The 19,974-nt window shown below is 32.4% G+C and overlaps 1 pseudogene; it reads left to right on the top strand.

Moving 5' to 3' along the window:
* Positions 1-1,094: 1,094 nt before the first annotated feature.
* On the top strand, positions 1,095-3,623 carry LOC149576802 (tryptophan N-monooxygenase CYP79A68 pseudogene; annotated as a pseudogene).
* The last annotated feature ends 16,351 nt before the right edge of the window (positions 3,624-19,974 follow it).

Genomic DNA, 19,974 nt, shown 5'->3' with positions numbered 1-19,974 from the left:
AAAAGGCAAGATCAGACGAAGAGACATACTCAAGAGAACTGAAAAATCACATGAGGCAAGAAACCCTAACAGAGCGAAAACTCGACTCGACAACTTTTAAAACATAAATCTTACCAGACTTAATAAGATTTCTGCTATTTCTGATTTCAGTCAATACCCATCACTTTCATTAGGAGAGATTCATGGCAGAAAATTTTCATCAACTCATTGTGACCAAATAATGATGGAATCGGCAACGTTAAAAACGTAAACATTTTTCATCTCTCGGGTACTGAGGTAGATAGCCAATGTGGCGACAGTTCTCACCTTCCAAATATCCCGATGTAATCGGCATCCAGGATGTCCACTCAATTCATATTGACACAAATCTGCAGATGTCAGACTTTGAATTTCATTGAACCACGTCAAGATTCATCACAAGAAATTTTACAAACATTCAATCAATAGGCTGACGACGTTTAAATTTTGTGAAATTTTGGGCCTATAAATACTAGGGCCCCGTTTGGTTGGAATATGAGTGGAATAGAAAAACGAAATTAGAATATGTTTTATATTCGCTGTTTGGTAAGCTCAATCGGAATTGGGAATAGGAAGACATATTCCAATTTTGCCCCTAAAATGAGCATATGTCTATGCCAAAAAATATCTGTTATTGGAATAGGCCATTTCCATTCCCATTCTGATTTTCCATTAAAATATATATATATTTAAAAAAAAAAATCGATTTTTTTTTTAAATTTTTTTTTTTTTACTTTTACTTTTTGAATTTTTTTAAAATTTTTTTTTTTAATAACATTTTTTAAAATTATATCTATTTGTTTAAAAGAATGAAACTGAAAATGAATTAACTAAAAAAATAATAAATTTAAAAAAAAATAAGGAAATTTTTTATTAAAAATACAAAACTTAACCTTATTCCTATTCTATTTTTGCACAGCCAAACAACAGATTAACATATTCCAAGTTGAATTTCAAGTGCACCAAACATGATTGGAATTGCCTATTTCTATTCCCATTCCTCATTTCCATTCCCATTCCATTTTTCTATTCTAATTTTCTATTCCTATGCAGGCAACCAAACGGGGCCTAGATGAATGGCAAAATCTTCATTACCAAATCATATCCCATCTTTGGTAACAGATCGTAGTTTTCCTTCTCCTTCCATGGATAACAATACTTCTACATCGTTGTCTTTCATTTCAATTATCAGGAATAAAGGAATCGATCAAACCCACACTGCAGATTTTGCAAAACTACTGCTGAATCCCACCATTGTCATCCTTCTTGGTACATCTGCAATCATATTCCGTTTGGTGAAGTCTTGGACACAGAAAAGCTCGGTATCTAATTTGCCTCCAGGACCCCAACCATGGCCAGTGGTTGGCAATGTTCCAGAGTTGTTGTGCAACTCACCTGGTTACAAATGGCTTCACTCTCTCCTCCACACCTATGATACCCCCATTCTCTGCGTTCGTCTGGGAAGAGTCCATGTCATTGCTGTGAATAGACCGGACATTGCAAGAGAGTTCCTCAAGAAACATGATGCTGTATTTGCATCTCGCCCCATCACAATGGCTACTGAATACTGCAGCAGGGGATTTCTATCCACTGCACTTGTTCCATGGGGAGATCAGTGGAAGAAAATGCAGCGTGTGCTTGTCTCCGAGGTATTGTCAACCTCACGCTATAAGTGGTCGCAAGGAAAGAGAATGGAGGAGGCAGACAATCTGGTTCACTGGATATGGAAACAATGTTGTACGTCTCAAGACAAAACCAAGGCTTTAGTCAATGTGAGAAGTGCTGCGAGACACTACTATGGAAATGTGATAAGAAAGCTCAGCTTCAACAGGCGCTACTTTGGGAGTGGAGGTTGTAATGGGGATGGAGGCCCCGGCGAAGAGGAGGAAGAGCACGTAGAAGCTCTGTTCAAGGCGTTGTGTCTTCTGTTTAACATGCGCGTCTCTGATTACATGCCTTGCTTGAGGTGGCTTGACATCGGAGCGAGCGAGAGAGAGATGAGAAAAGCCATTCACATTATAGAGAAGCATCAAAGTCCACTGGTAGAAGAGAGGTTTCGTTTGAAGCGTGGGTGTAATATGTCTTTGGAGGAACCGCAAGATTGGTTGGACATCTTGATTTCTATGAAAGATCCCTCTAGCGGGTCTCCGTTGCTCAGCTTGGAAGAGATCAAAGCTCAAGTCACGGTAGTTTTGAATTCTTAGAATAGAAATATCTGAAATATAATTTTTTTCGTGATATTGCGGTGTATTTTTAGAATTAAATTTATTGATTCATGGTTTATGAGAACACTCATTATATTGAGGTGATGTTCAAAGAAGTGAAGCATGACTTTGTGGTAGGTCACCCATCTCAGTACTATGATCTCCGAGGATTTCTTGCTAAAGTTTTAAGGTAACAAGATAAGTGAGATTAACCATGGACAATACTTTGTAGTTAAGTGCATTTGAGCTGGAGTAATTCTCAAATGGGCAACCTCACTAGCTAACGGAAACCTGACTGAGAGGCCCAATTTCCGGTTTCAACCATCATCATGAAGTGAAAATGTTAGTTTTTTATAAACAGAATACAAGATGGACCTAAGGACGAGTTTTTAAGGAATGATTAATTTATAGTAAATTTAAATTTTATTATAAACATATAATCTATTTTTAAATTATTTTTGTTATATTTAGATGATATTTTTGTCTTAATGTTTTTCGATTTTTCCTAATAAAGACAACTTCTCAAGTAAGAATGTTTCACTTTTATCAACATCATCTAGATGAAATGAATACTAAGTATACTCATGAATTATTGTGAGCCACTACAGATGAAACATAAATCAATGAGTGTAACTCAAGAACACATAGTTCAATTGAAACATGAATCAACAAGTGTAACTCAAGAACTCATAGTTTAATTCTAGCAATAGAACATACAATAATGTGTATATAATGTGAATTAAATTAACCCTAGGCTAGTGATGTGCAGGAATTGGAAGTGGCGGAAGTTGATAATCGCTCGAACGCAGTAGAATGGGCATTAGCAGAGATGTTGTTGCAGCCGGAGATAATGCAGAAAGCCGTGGAGGAGATCGATGGAGTGGTGGGAAGAGATCGGTTAGTTGAAGAAGAAGACCTAACAAAGTTGGTGTATGTGAGGGCATGTGCAAAGGAGGCGATGAGGTTGCACCCAGTGGCACCCTTCAATGTTCCTCACATGGCGATGGAGGATGCCACAGTTTGTGGGTATCACATTCCCAAGGGAAGTCATGTAATACTGAGCCGCATGGGATTGGGGAGAAGCCCGAGCGTATGGGAAGATCCTCTGCTCTTCTACCCCGATCGTTTCATCAAATATGGTTGCAACAACGATGTGGGTGTTGATCTGACTGACCCTCAACTACGCATGCTCTCATTTAGCACTGGAAGGCGTGGATGCATGGGAGTCAAACTAGGCACTTCATGACAATCATGCTCTTGTCTCGCCTCCTTCGCTGCTTCCACTGGTCCACTTCTTCCATTGCACCTGTTCAACTTCAGGAAGGTTCCAATGATATCTTCATGACCATTCCACTCCATGCAATGGCTACCCCTCGCCTTCCCCACCACCTCTATCCCTAGATTTAGATCACTTTGAATATATGTTTTGAATAACACATATGTTCCATTTCGTTTCATGGAATATCTACGAACTCTTGAATAAAGAATGTGAAATGGACATTTATTCACATATAATTAAGTTCCGGAGCTGCTTCTTATTATAAATAACTCATCAAGAGAGCATGTCTAGGGAAAAGTATTAGACAAAAGCTTAAAAATTCATCAAAAGAAGATGTACAGTGAGAAGTATTAGACCAAATCCTGTTATTAATAGAATTTCATTTCATTGCACTGTTTCAGCTATTAAATTATAAATGGCATTGCAATGTCTCATCAATTAAAATCTTAGTTGTGGAAATCCAAGTGTAGTTTAGTTTATTATTAAGAATTTGCATTCTAATGAAATATAGAGGTTACACTGATTGAAAGATGTGTTGTAGATAATATAGAAATTATGAAACAAACATTATGATCTATTCCTTATTCTTTACCATGAATTTAGGGTCAAGGTTTCTTTGAGATGTCACATTCATGTCATCTCTCTCCATTATGAGACTAAGATCAAGGCTTCCATGAACTTCATAGCAATTTGAAATGAAATGTATAATAAATTGCAAGTTGGAAAGGATATCATATAATAAAATGAGAATCTATCAATGGAAAAATATGAAAAGCAAAAAGATAAACTACCTAATATAGAAAATATACATTAGTAAACTTGAATAATACATTAAGAGAGGTGAACATAAATTTTTAAAATAGCATGCTAAGAGCATATTATAACTCGCATATTATTATATATCACATTGCACAATGAAAATATTATAAAACATTAATAATTAAATATTAACATTATTAGATTGATAAAATAATGACATAATTGAGTGAGAAGCTCAAACTTCTAATGCTTTGTAATGTATCTAATACTTTCTAATTGGATAAATATCTTAAGGTTTTAACTTTTATTAGCCTTCCTTTTCTTTTTACAAACACGTGAAATTTTATTAACAAAATTCCTTAATAAGGTGATTCAAATAAGCTATATGTTTAGAAAGTCGTAGATATGCTATTTCTAAACATCATTTAATGTTACAATTAAGAAGTAATTTATAGTAAGATTTAAGCTTAAACATGTAGGAATAATTAGATTAAATAAATCTTTTCTAAAGCATGACCAGTTCAACTATGATCCTTTAGTTAGATAATATGATCTATATAATGAAAAATGATATCATCTACTTCACACCAAATATTCCTAGGAAGATACCATATATTTACATGTTAAATATAGGACAACCTACCTATCCAATACAACTCAAACATTTTCACTTAGAAGAAAGAACTAAAAAATATTGAAGAGATGTGGGGAATTTAGTTCTAAGAGGGGTTTTTCAAATTTAGTAGTTGTGTATTTATCTTCTAATTTTTTCCCATCCTTTTAGAAGGAAATGGGTTTCAATTTGTTTAATTGGTACTTCATGGGACTATTATGCCCAAGTTGTTGATGAATTACTATATTTAAGGAAATTTCTTTCAATGAGCTCTATATTTTGTAGCATTAATCACACTTCTGTTACAAGATTCTTATCATTATTTTGATGTTGGATTATTTAGGGAATTGATTCTTATCTTGTTAGCATAAAATTTTCTCCTTCGACTTATTTTAAATATGACTAAGTATATATTTGTAGTAATACATAATCAAATTTCTGTTTAAATTTAAAAATTTGATTTGTATAAATCTATATAATTATAGGGTACTAACAACCTTATATACCCTAGGTTTTTGTCTAAAACTCATAGAGGACCCTTGTTTGGTTCTAATATTTTTGGATCCTTTCTAACATCTCTACAACATGTTCTTACATAGAAAAGTGGAAGAGACAGTAGGTTAAAGGGGTTTACCTTAGTCAAACCCATGTTTAATAATGAACCTTGAAAATGAAAGGAAATTCCATAAGGAAAGATGAAATAAAAGTTAGATTTGAATTTTAATCACCTCATACCTTGATGGTACAAGCATCTATGAATTTCATCACTAGTGTTAATGCAATTTCTTTGAGCTCCATACAAACCCATAATTAAATCATGAAAGATAATCCTTTGAATATGGGTGTTTTATTTTACCACAATGATTTAAGAAGAAGAAGAATTACTTGCTATTCTTAGTGATTCTCTTGAAATCATATTACTTTATTTCTTGATTGATTCAACATATTCCCTTTTTCTCCTTTTCTTATCAAAGAATGGAAAGGGTGGGCTTTATATAGTCATCTCATTTAGTAAAGCTAAATTTAAAATGACTTAGAATTAATGATAATTACTTATGGGGCTTATCTTTGGAGAATGTAAAACTATAGAATATCATTCTTAAAATTTCAAGAAATTTTTTTATAAAAAATTTGGTTTATATTAAATTATACCAAAACAAAATACCATATACCCAGATAAATTCCCTATGCCTAAAAATGTATTAAATACATTTAAAAATGTTCTATATCTAGGAGCCACTTTGAAACTCACTCAATTAAATAAAGCTTCAAAGGGAGAAAGCTATTAATAGTTTCTAGCTATCAAAAGATGAGGCACGTGAAGATATAAGATTAATAGATGTCAGATCACACCTCAAACTTTAAAATGAGGTAAGACTCATCTTAGAGAGAGGAGATGGAATAATTTGGTGAAACCAATTAAAAGTGGAAACCTAATACCAATGAAAGTATTTATTTTAATTACTAAAGGTCAAAATAGTTTTAGGAAAACATAAAATCAATGTTAGAATCCATATATACTAAAGTGAAGTTAAAATGAGCACCTGGTCAATGATGAGATTACGTTTAGGATGACATACTCATGAGAATCATTCAATACTCAAATTTCAGCTCGTACTATAATATTTGAGATTTATAAACAAATATAATAGTTATATTGCATCAAATAAAGAAAAAAGTGAAATGTTGTATCATTCTTCATATTGTAATGGGTTTCAAGATCATCATGTCATTATGAGAATATTTGTGGGAGAACATTTTCCGAGAGGGGGTTAGTATAATATCTATAAATTTGATCCCAACATGCTAGTGCTCCATTACTTTGGTGTATCTCTAAAAGAGACCATATTGCAGAAAAAAAATGGATAGTAGGAGAATATATAGAAAAGACACTTAAAGTAGATTGTTAAGAAATGATAGTTGATCAATCAAAAAATAAAAATATTGATCCTACTCAATGATGGACAAGTACGAATAGAAAATATGAGCAATTGACTTCATGAGTGATTCTTAAATCGAGATACAAGATGATGGATTGATATTATTGGAAGAAGCAATGGAATGAAGAAAATATGGTAGAAAAAGCTATAAGACAACACATATTTAAATAGGGATTGTAAAAAAATCACTTTACATATCGGCTGAATCTAAATCAATTATCAAATTCACATATAAGGATAGACTATTCTAATCAAAATCATTGTTAAATAATAATAAATTATTCACAAGTAGGAAGAATATTTTGTTGTAAACTAAAATTTATGTAATCATAATCTTATATAAATATAAAATAAGGCTAATAAAATATGATTGCTTCAATCTCAGTAGTAGCATAATCTTTTATGAATGCATTAACATGCCAATCTTGTTTGATCTTCTTCACTCCTTTGTAGACTATGGTTAGCCATTCATTTATATCCTCGACTTTATTTCTTGATGACATGGCCTATGTAATAGGTACATCAGCATCTTGTTCATCAAATACAAGCAAGATATTGTTGGAAATATAAGAGTATTAAATGAGAGGTGAGGGGTGAATTAGTTACCACTAAAATAAATCTCAAATCTCTTAAGATGATTATAATATAAGATCAAAACCTTCCTAAAACTAAATATTTTGTTGTAACTTGGTTAGCATAGGATCACTTGGTTAATAGTGAATAATTAATGTCACTCAATTAACACTCCAAATATAAGTCTTAAGATATTTCATGTGATTAACCTAGCTTACCTTTGTTGTAGAAAGATACAAAAAATAACATGAAGACAAAAGACACCAAGATTAAAAGTGGAAACCCAATTTGGGAAAACCACCAATTGCAACTAGTTACTATTTTTCAATCTTCTAAAGTGAGCCCTATTAGGAGCCAACCCTATTAAAGGTTACAAAACACACTATTAGGTGTGACCCCATCAGAGGATTTAGCCCACCTTGTTAGGAGTGGCCTTGTTAGAGGTCTTTAGACACCTCAATCTTGAAATGTCACCTTGTTAGAGGATTTATAAAATAGTTGTTAGGCTAATTGTATTAAGAGATTTGATTCACTGCTACAATTGTTAGAGAGTAATAATGACTTGTCCTGATTGCTGATGCAATTGTCTTTTCTTATTTTATATCTTAGTTCTGGCTTGAATACATGATCCTCCATTATTAGAATGTTCTTTCCAGCTTAAAATCAACTCTAGATATTCATATATCCTCCCAAATTCACTTCCTTACATCTTCTTCAATTGCACTTTTTTACATATTCAATCCTCAACTTGACCTTATACTTATATGATTTACCTTGTCAAGTTGGCTTGAATACACTTTCAAGTAACTATATATTAACCTTTGAGTCGGCTAGAATTAACCAATAAATCTATTAGACTCAAAATGTTGAAAGTCGGTTGATACTAAGTTTAGTACTCAGTCAACACAGGAAAATCCTTTATTAATCGACCCAACTAGGTCAATACTAACTCTAAGCTGACTTCCCTTCAAACTTCCTTTGGTAACTAAGTGAACTCAATTGACACCATCTTCCTGTAAAATTCCTTTGGTAATTGAGTGAACTCAGTTAACACTAGTTCTATGTTGTCTTTCCTTGAACGCTCAACATATATAGGAAAATTCCTTCGATGCTCAAGTGAGCTCAGTTGACACTAATTTATTAGTAAAGGCTTGAAATTTGTGTAACATCAAAGAAAACATACAATTGAATAATTGTATTCAACAATCTCCCTCTTTGGCATTGATGGCAACACAACATGTCATGATACAAATAATTTTTTAGAGAAAAAAAGAAGGATAATATCCTTAGTTTCGTTATGATTCTCATCCATGAGAACTCCCTCTATTAGTGTGAAATCCCTTGACATCAATCTCTTTAATTTCTCTGATTGCACTAACTACAATTTATCCCTCTGACAGCATAAACTCTCCCACAATAAACTTTCTTAAATGACAACATAAAAGAAAGCTTTCTGAAATGATGGCATAAAACTTTCTTTCTTTGACATCTCAATAAAATTCCTTATATAAAAATTTCTAATATCACAGTAAACTCTCCCTCTTTGACATCTTATGCAAAAGACAACAATCAATATATTTTCAATGTACCTGATGTACTGATTTATATGCAATCTGCTCTGAAAATACTACATCAACTTGACTGATCTTCAAGATACTCTATTTATGCATCACTAAAATACATTTACTTAGGTTCAGATGTGGGAATGACCCCTAGCTTACCTATTAGATACAAAAATGCATCCTTAGGTAATAGCTTGGTGAATATGTCTGCAATTTTTTCTTTTGTATTCACATATTCCAATCTCACCTCTTTATCTTACACTAATTGTGTCAAGAAATTATATTTTATTGCAATATGCTTGGTCTTGGTATGCATCACTAGATTCAAATGGATATGTTAATTACAATAGTTTTGTCACAGAAGATAACAACTAGGTCCTTGATGTCCTCCTTCATACCTAACAAAAATTATTTGAATCAAATGATGTTGGAACAATTAACTACTGCTACAACATATTTTACTTATGCTATAGACTGAGAGATGCATTTCTACTTCTTGCTTGTCCAAGACACTAGCCTCTTTCCAAGAAAGAATGCTCCACCACTAGTACTTTTCCTGTCATCAATACTTCCAGCCCAATCAACATCAGTGAATACTCTCAATTTAAAGTTTCCTCCTTTCTTATACCACAAACCATAATCTTTAGTACCTTTCAGATATCTCATAATTATTTTTATTTCCGTCATATGATTTTATTTAGGATTAATAGAGAATCTAGCCACCATACTGACTTCTAATGCAATATCAGGTCTTGTGTGTACCACATACTAAAGTTTTCCAATTACTGGTCTATATGTAGTTTGATCTACCTCTTTGGAATCATCATTTTTAGAAAGCTTATGTCTAGTAGATATAGGTGTTCCAACTAGTTTAGAATTCTCCATTCAAAATTTTTTCAATATCTCCTTGATGTACTTTGATTAGTAATGTAGATACCATCCTTCATCTATTGAATTTGTAAGCCGGCAAAGAATTTGATCTCTTCATACATTGATATTTTAAATTCTTTACTCATTTCCATAGAAAAGGATTTATACAAGTCATCATGTCTAGTAAATAATGTATTATCCACAAATATTTCAACCAACACTATCTTCTTATCTAGTCCTTGCTTCATGTATAGCTTGTTGTTATCATTAGCCCTTTGAAAACCTATCTTTATGAGATAGTTATGTAATCTTTCATACCAAGCTATGAGGGCTTGTTTGAGACCATACAAAGCTTTATATAATCTGCAAACCATATCCCTTTTGTTAGGATCTATGAAACCTTCTGGTTACTCAATATAGACTTCCTCTTCTAAGATTCCATTCAAGAATGCTGATTTCACATCCATCTGATATGCTTTGAATCATTTGTATGTGGAATATTCAAGTAGTGTTCTAACACCTTCTAGTGTTGCAATAGGAGAAAAAGTATCTTCATAATCAATACCTTCTTGAGCATAACCCTCGCATACTAACCTTGCGTTGTTTCTTGAAACTGCTCCATTTTTAGTCAACTTATTTTTGAATAGCCATTTTACACCAATTACATTTTTTTCCTTGGGTCTAGAAACAAGAGTCCAAGTTTTGTCCCTTCCAATTTGCTCAATCTCTTCATTCATTGCCTCAATCCAACTTTCATTGTCTTATGCATCTTTAATAATTCTATGTTAAAGTTGAGTAATAAAACATGTACCTTTTAATGTATTCCTTGTCATTGTGCCTTCTGACTGATCTCCAATGATTTTCTTATGTGCATAATGCCTTCTAACACATCCAACATGTCTAGGCTCCTTTTTGGACTTTGGACTTGTTCACTTGGTCCACCATGCTCAAAATAATCTCCTAAATCATGCACAGGTTCCACTATCTGTAACTTTGGTCCTTCATATGACTTCACTAGTTGAAACTCAATTCCTTCTAACTGAGACTCGACTCCTTTAGACTATGACTCAGGTTGCACTAGCTACAACTCAGGTTGAACTAGGGATTTTAGGGACTTGGGTGGTGAAGACTGTTGATTTCAAATTGTATTGGGACAAAAATGTTGTAAAGTATCAGGATCACAATAGACAAAGTTTCTATAATTTTCAAGTTCTTTCCATCTTTGTTCTTCACACTCTTCTACAAATTCATCAATCCTTACATGTGCACTTTCTATAACTTTATAAGTATATAGATTCAAACATTTGTATGCTTTTCTCTTATTGGAGTACCCTAGGAGTATGGCTTCATTACTTTTCACATTAGATTTTCATTTTCTTGACTCCTTCAAGATATAACATTTTCTTCCAAATACTTTGAAATAATAAACATTAGGTTTGTAGCCATACCATAATTCATAAAGTTTTTGATTTGAGTCCTTCTTCAACTAAACTTCGTTCAAGGTATGAACTGTTGCGTTGATTTCTTCCTTCCATTATTTGATAGCAACATTCTTCTCTATCATCAATATCCTTGCACAATCCATAGTCGATCTATTCCTTCTCTCTACTATGCCATTCTACTGAGGTATACCAGGTGCAGATACAGGTCTGTCTTTTGATTTCACTTTCATTATAGAATTCATTTGAGATGAATTCACCTCCTCTTTCTGACCTTTTGATTTTAGATTTTGCATTTTTATTTTTGGGTTATAGTTTAGCTTGAAATGCAGACTCAATATTATCAGAGTTAGGAACATGGTTATCAAAGTTATCTAACTCAAAGGCTAACAACCTTCCCACTAGTGCATCCAAAGTTATATCATTCTTGGGATCACATGTCATCTCTTGAATAGCTGAAACTCTAATTGCATAAATAGGAATAATAATTCTGAGTACCTTGATGAACACTATCACATCATCAATTTTCTCACATGAGGCTTTGATTGCACTCATACTAGCTCTAATTATTTCACTATAATGTGCAATGTTCTCATCTTCTTTCATCTTCATTTGATCAAACTAACCTCTAAGACTTTATGCCTTAGCTCTCCTTACATTGTCATCACCTCCATAGATATACTTCAACTTTTTCCACATTTCATGAGTAGTAGCACAATCTCTGACTTCATCAAATTCAACATAATTGAAAGTAGAAGCAATGAGAATCATCATTATATTATGATTCTTCTTTTCTAAAGCTTCATGAGTTTCTATCATGCTTTGAAGTTATCTTTGTTCAGCTTAGTAATCTTCCTTCTATAAGATATCTTGATCTTTAGCATAGGTCCTTGAAACCTTATCTACAAGCACCAAACACACTAATACCAATTGTTGGAAATATAAGAGGAGTAATTAAGAGGGGAAGGTAGAATCAGCTAAAATAAATCCCATATTCCTTAAGATGATTACAATATAAAATCAAAACCTTGCTGAAATTGAATATTCTTTAGCAATAGCACAGGATCACTCGGTTAATGTCGATTAATTATTGTCACTCAGTTAACACTTAAAACATAAGTCTTAAGATATTTCATGTGATTAATATTAATTATTAACTTAGTTGCAAAAACATAAAGCAAATAATATGAACACAAGAGACACCAATATTTAACGTGGAAACCCAATTTTTGAAAACCAGCAATTACAACTAGATACTATTTTTCACTCTTCTGAAGTGAGCCCTATTGGGATCCAACCCTATTAAAGGTTACAAATCACACTTATAGGTGTGACCCTATTACAGGATTTAGCTCACCCTGTTAGGAGTGGCCTTGTTAGAGGTCTTTAGAAACTTTAATCTTGAAATGCCATGTTGTTAGAGGATTTTAAAAATAGACATTAGGAAAAATTTGTTAAGAGATTTGATTCACTACTATTATTATAAGAGAGTAATAATTACTTGACCTAATTGTTGATGCAATTGTCTTTGCTGATTTTAGATCTCAGTTCTAGCTTGAATACTTGATCCTCCTTGATCAAAATGTTCTTTGAAGCTTGGTCAATTCTAGATATTTTGATATATTCTTGAATTTTCTTCCTTAATCATCTTCTTCAATTCTACTTTGTCATACATTCAATCATTAACTTGACCTTATACTTATATGATTTACCTTGTCAATTAATCTTGAATACACTTTCAAATAACCAAATATTATCCTTTGAGTCGGCTAGAATTAACCAATAAATCTATCTAACTTAACATGCTAAAAGTTGGTTGATACTAAGTTGACTACTCAATCAACATAGGAAAATCTTTTGTTAACCAACCAAACTTTGTCAATACTAACTTTGAGCTGATATCCCTTCAGACTTCCTTTGGCAATTGAGTGAACTCGGTTGACAGTGTCTTCTAGAAAACTTCCTTTGGTAATCGAGTGAACTTGGTTAACACTAGTTCTATGTTGTCTTTCCTAGAATTCTTAGTATATATAGAAAACTTCCTTCAACACCTGAGTGAGCTTGGTTAACATTGATTTCTTGGTAAAGGCTTGACAATTCTGTAGCATCAAAGACAACATACAGTTGAATAACTGTATTCAATATGTATATAACTCATACTACACATAAACAATTAAAAAATAAATTTTGACGAGATAGACTAATAACTAAATGAAAAAATCAAATTACTTTAATCATTTTTCTAGTTACACCATATTTATTTGTTAAGAATATTGACTCCATTGCAATAATTGAGTATTGTGAATGCTTCACCATCATTTTTTGTATCCATAGTGTTTAAATACCAATGATAAATGGAAAAATTTCCACACTATTTGGTTTTTTATAGTAGAAACTGTTGCCTTTCTCCTATAGAAGCCAAAAACATAATTTTTTTAATCATCTTCATTTTTTGGGATCAAATAGAGTGTACTCTTCTCCATGCATTTAATACATCTTTTCTCAACAAATATGTATCCTCTTATTCATAAACATTGTTCGATCATGACAACACCCATTTGTAAAAAAGATTCAATATAGGACTTACATTCTTTCGATAACCTTGGTGCAACACTACTCCTTGGATCACCAGAAGGATCCTTCTTTCCATGGAAAAATTTACCATTAGCATCCTGATGGCTAAACTCACTATGTGTAATTATTGCAAAATTTGGTCTCCCATACATAATCTTAACAATAAAGTGGGTTTGACAACCCCTTTTATGTGTAAACTTTCATATCTTTTCCTTATTTTTAGGTAGCTTATTTCTATTATCTTCAGGACCAAAACAATAATGATATTTGTTTATGCATGTAAAATTTTGTATATGTTAAATGGTATAAAAAATAAAAAATATAAATTTGACATGCTTATGATTATATTAAATACAAACAAGCCTTAAATACAACTTGGTAGTCTATTTTGAAGGATTTGTTGAGTTGGGCTCTCTATGCAATTTGTGTATAAATGTTATTTCAATTTCATCCAATAAGCCTTAACCTTTAATAAACTTGGGGAGTCTCTCAAGAGGGATGGTAGCACATAAGTCCATCACTTGAGTGGTATCATCTCCAATGGGTGTCTACTGTAGGTAAACACTTGAAAAATGATTTATTTCCTTGGGAATTTCTTGCACATCTAGTTCATTGAGTGATTTCCATTTATTCCTTTCACCCGTCATAAGTAATATTGAAATGGTTAGTAACCCTCTATATTATTAAAATATGTAGGAACAACTATATTGATACCATTAAATATATTTAACAAAATCTGTTACTAATATTTATAATTATATCATTTTTCTAAATAAAGTAGAATGTCATATTTCATTATTGAAACACTTGTTCACTATTTTGTTGCATGTGGGTGTAGGAAATTTTGTTGTAAACTTCTATGTATTTTCTTTTTATCTTATCTACTAATGAATGACATGGTATTATAAATCTAGGATCTAAATGTAATGATATAAAATTGGGATGGATCATTTAATATAATAAGTTAATCCTTTTTTTAAAAAAATTAAAAATATTTTTTCTAATAATATTTTTAATTATATATGTGTCATATCTAAGTTTAAAAAGAGAAATGAAAAGTAATAATCATAATGAAATCGTAATAATGCATGATTTCATTTTTATTAATATCTTTAAATGAAAAAATAAATTTTTTTATTTTATTTTAATTTTGGTAAATATTTATCAATTTTTCTTTTAGGATTTTCTATCGGTAAATAGTCGAAGCCTTTATATTTTATTTAGATGCTGAAAATAATTACAAAGTTCTCTATTCAAATGGGAACTGGTAGGAAAGAACAGAGTAAGAAAACCTCCAGTCTTGCCCGGGACTGAAGTCCTTTATTATACAAATTTAAAAGAGGCATACCCCAGTTTATGAAATTTAGAATGTTTGCTACTCAATCACACATTGACATAAATAACATTACTTTCTAGATCTTTAAGCTTGTCTTTTTGAGTCAAGAATTAATTATTAGGTGAGGTACCAAACTCCTTGCTTTGAATATTATTCCTTAGATAATGTTTACATACTTCTCTACAAGCCAAAGGAAAGAGTGTCTTCCAAAAGGATGTTACTAGCAATAGCCCAAAAGAATTAAAAAGAGAGACATAGTCCTTCTCAAGAAATAAGGAGGATAAACCTAGGTTATATAATCCCTTTCTACTAGATTATTACCTGAACTTCTTGCTAGCTTTGTGCGGGTCATTATGAGATAAATGAATTTCTTGCCAATTTATGTTTACCAAATTTAACATTGGATGAATTTGTTTCACATTACTCTAGGCTCAATCTAATGGCTTAGAACAAAAAGGGTCATACTATTCTGGATGGGAATAATATTTGAATTAATGTTTTGATTAACATATATAAATTACTTACTATACTTAGCTTTTATAGTTCATTTGAATTTTATTCAATTTTACTTAATTTTAATTGAGCTTGTACGGATTGGAAAGAACAAAAAGAAGAAGTTTGAAAAAGGGTGAATACTAATTGCAAATGTCGAGGGTGCAAACGCTACACCAGACTGAAACTTTTCATCAAGAAGCTACCAAGACTCATTCAAATAAATGAATCAAAGGAAGGAACTAGATAAGAAATGTAGAAAAAACTAAGCATGGTGTTGATGAAAATTGATAAGTTCACAAAATCCACATAGTCACATTTCTATACTTTGTATTAGATGAAGAAGGATTACAATTTATGCATCACACCCAAAGCTTACTAAACCATATCACTACCAGATATCTATAGGACAAACAAGAGATGGTGGAGAAGAAAAACACTAGAAGAAAATGAAGCCATAGCCCAAGCATTAAGGGTAAGCTTAAAACACCAAAAAGGACAAAGAAGCTATATGAAAAAAAGGAAAGACACCTCTAACTAGCAGCCATAGGGAACAAAATCTGGTGCCTTGACAGAAAACCAAAAAACTACTCGAGCAACCAAAAAATGAGCATTTAACCTTCCTTCTTCCAAAATACCATAATAATCTTTACTATATCCTTCTTGTTTTTAGTTTTGAAGCCCGATTGGAATTTGAAGGTGCTCCTTTCCCTACTAAACTTTTCCAAATTGGGGAAGCAGAATTCTAGAGCTGCAAGGTTGTTGAGTTTGACTCTTGGCTGAATGTAGGATTTGAAGATGTTGAGGTAGTGACAAAGCCAAGCCTTACTATGGTCTTCAATAATGCATTTACATAAGAGGAGAAAATGGATACTAGCTTCCATTTTCAACCACTCTTGAAAGAAGATGGTGTTCTCCTAGATAACTAATGATGGGCATCTAGAGACTATGGAAAGGTTGAAGCTTTAAGGTGAGTATGCCATGTAATGCTTAGGCAGAGGGATCATAAGCTTGTCATTGAAATTGTTCACTACTTGTTCAAGAACTTTCATCGAAATTGGGTTAAAAATATTGTAACAAAGCCTAAAAATTGCCCATTTATCCAATTTGGCTCTAGCCAAGCCAAACACCTTACAAAGGTAACTATAACATTGTTTTTGGTGAAGTGATAATTGAAGACTCCTTCCCCAAGGGCATTACTAATGGTAACCCTGGTAATGTCATCCACAGGGTTAATTAACCAGTTCCATCTCTTGGGTTTAACATTGCCTCTGAAGTCCATAGTGTGAACCTCTGAGACATGAAATAAGAAAATACTAGTGTTCATGCTAAACCTAGAACTTATACAAAGTCTATGATTCAGAGATAAATTAAGCAAGAAAAGTAGAGCCAAGGGTTAAATAAGGAAATAGGGCTCAAAGGAAAGATCTCTAAGAACCAGCAGAACCACAGACATTATCAGTTGATGGCAGCAAGATGAGAGCTGAATTTAGGTGAAAGATTGACAATAACAAGTTAAAATGTGTCAAACTATAATGATAAAATAAGGGTGCTAAGAAAATATTATGGGCTAGTTGTCCTAATGATGGTCCACTAAAAAAGAAAGGGAGAGAGATAATATTATTAACTAAGTTTATAGATTAATATATTATCAAATGCAGGGGTTATTAATAGGTTATCATCTCCATCAGTCCCTTTTTTTGCTAATAGATATGTATCTAAATTACCTTCTCTATATATATGTTTGAGTCTAACATCTTCAAATTTATTCATCAAATTGAGAATATTCTCAAGTTTTGAGTGTAAGATCCAAGTGGGTGTACTTTTTTTTTCTAGGTGAGATTAGAATAATTTTGGAGTCTCCCTCAAATATTATCTTCTTGATATTTAATTTACTACTTAATTTTAGCCCTTCATGCAATGCTTCTAGTTCCGTTATATTATTGGTTGTTATGCCCTAAGATTTGGCTCTCTTCAAAATCTAGTTTCCAGCTTCTTCCCTGATTATACATCCAATTGCTACTATCCCTAGCTTTCCTCTTGAAGCTCCATCAAAATTGAGTTTTTCCCATCCTCTCAGTGGATGTTCCCACTTGCATTCACTTCTAGCTCTACAATTCTTTTTATAGGAGAGTAGGGGATTGATTAGTTACTACTAGTTCTTTTTTATTTCTGCATCCCATTTCGAAAATGTGCCTTCTTCTTTAGTTGTTATTCTGAGGTAGTTATTCATGACTTATGTTATACTTGCTTCAATCTTATTTAGGACAGAATTCGTGTTTAGCTTTGAGTTGTTCAAAATTACTCTATTTCTTTCTTTTCCATATTTCCCAAATTAGAATACCTGGGGTGATATTTCATAGTTTATTATACAGTTTTCTATTAGAATCTATGGACTAGCCAGTGAGATGTTCCTACCATTCCCCAAGAAGTGGGGGGTCCAATTGAGTTTCCTCTTGAGCCAGTCCTAGTATTCCTTGGCATATTTACAGTGGTTAAATAAATGCTCTATTGTTTCTGAATTTCCTTTGCAAAGAAATCATCTTGAGGGGCCTTTGAAACCCATTTTCCTAATCCTATCTATTGTTAGAATATGGTTTTGAACCAATGCCCATAGGAAAATGCCTACCTTAGGTAAACCTACCCAGTCCCAACAAAGATTTAGGGGTAGTTTTACTTCTTCCCTTCTTTGTGAGTTGATTATTAACTTATATCCTTCCTTAACCTTGTATGATCCATCCTTTGAAGCCACCTAGATAATATTTTCTTCCCTATTATGGTTGTTGATAGGATGGTCTCTGAGAATTGCTTCTAACTTTTCTTGTTCTTCTATTTGAAGATCCAAGTTGGCTAGGGATTTCCATTTCCATGGGGTTTCTTCATTTGAAGGATCATTATACATACAATTAGCTACCTTGGTTCCTCATGTAGTGGTTAGAGTGTTTTCAAAATTAATGGAAAAATTATAAGAATCTAGGTGGGGGAGCCTACTCTAAGAGTCTTCCTAGAACAGGGCTTTATCCCACCTTCCTAACTCCCAAGTGAAAAACTTAGAGATCAATGAGTGACATTTTTCTATGAAGTTCTAGATTATAGAACCTTTATGGGGGTTTTTGGTTTTGAGCAAAGAAGTACTATCTGCTGCATTTAGATATTTTCTATACATAATTTTAGCCCATTTGATGTCTCTTTCTTGGTACATCTTTCCTACTTGTTTAGCTAGAGCTTCATTTTACCTTTCTAATTTTTTGATTCCTAAACCCCCTACTTATTTGGGCCTACATATTTTATCCCAGTGGATGAGAGATGCTTTCTTTTTGTCTTTTGTACTTTTCCAAAAGAAATTTCTTAGTTTTGTCTCTCTCTTTTTTATTGATATTCTTAGGTAATTGTAGACAAGATAGTTGGTAGATAGGTAGAGTTCCAAGTATTACTTTAATTTTTGTTGTTCTTCTACATTTGGCTAACAATTTGCCTTTCCAAGCTTCTGTGTGTTTGTCTATTCATTCTAGAATTTTTTTCCATCCTTGCTTTTGTTTTGAACCTTTTTCCAAGAGGATACCTAGGTACTTACATGGGAAGGTACCTTTCTTATATCCTAGATTATTACAAATATAATTTTCTTCTTCTAGTAGAGTATTGAGGAAGAAAACTTCCAATTTTTCAGCATTAATTTTTTGTCCCGAGGCTTTGGTATAATTATTTATGTTAATCTTAAAATTTTATGGTTTTATTCTACAACCGATACTAGAAAGGATAGTGTCATTTGCAAATTGTTGGTGGGTGGTGCTAGCAATGCTATCTACTATTGTAATTTGTTGGATTTTTAATCTTATTTGGGTAGTTTTAATTACTCTCTCAAAGGTTTCTACCATGATGATGAATAGGAAGGATTAGATGGGGTCTCCTTTCTGGATAGCCCTTGTGATGCTAAAGAAGTCTTCTAGTGTTCCATTGATAAGAATAGAGATTTTTGGAGTAGAGATGAATTGATAGATGATATTGATCCATTGGTGTGAAAAACCAAAAGATTCTAAAGTTTTACATAGGAATCTACAATCCACCTTGTTGAATGCTTTTTGAATATCTAATTTCTTCAGCATACATGCCTCCATATTCTTTAATGTTGAATGAATTGTTTCTTGGATAATAGAAATTCTATCAAATATAGATCTCCCTAATACAAACCCTATTTTCTCTTCTAATATGAGTTTAGGGAGGAATCTTTTAAGATAGTTTGCTAGAAATTTTGAATTTTTTTTGTAAATTGTGTTACAATGAGCTATAGGTCTAAAGTCTCTGGGTTTCTTAGCAT

The sequence above is a fragment of the Cupressus sempervirens genome, chromosome 1 (assembly GCF_028749045.1).
Source record: "Cupressus sempervirens isolate cs-2001-9-10 chromosome 1, ASM2874904v1, whole genome shotgun sequence".
Taxonomy (NCBI): Eukaryota; Viridiplantae; Streptophyta; class Pinopsida; order Cupressales; family Cupressaceae; genus Cupressus; species Cupressus sempervirens.
Note: the sequence above shows the minus strand (reverse complement) of the source record. Positions and strands in the feature narration are given on the sequence as shown.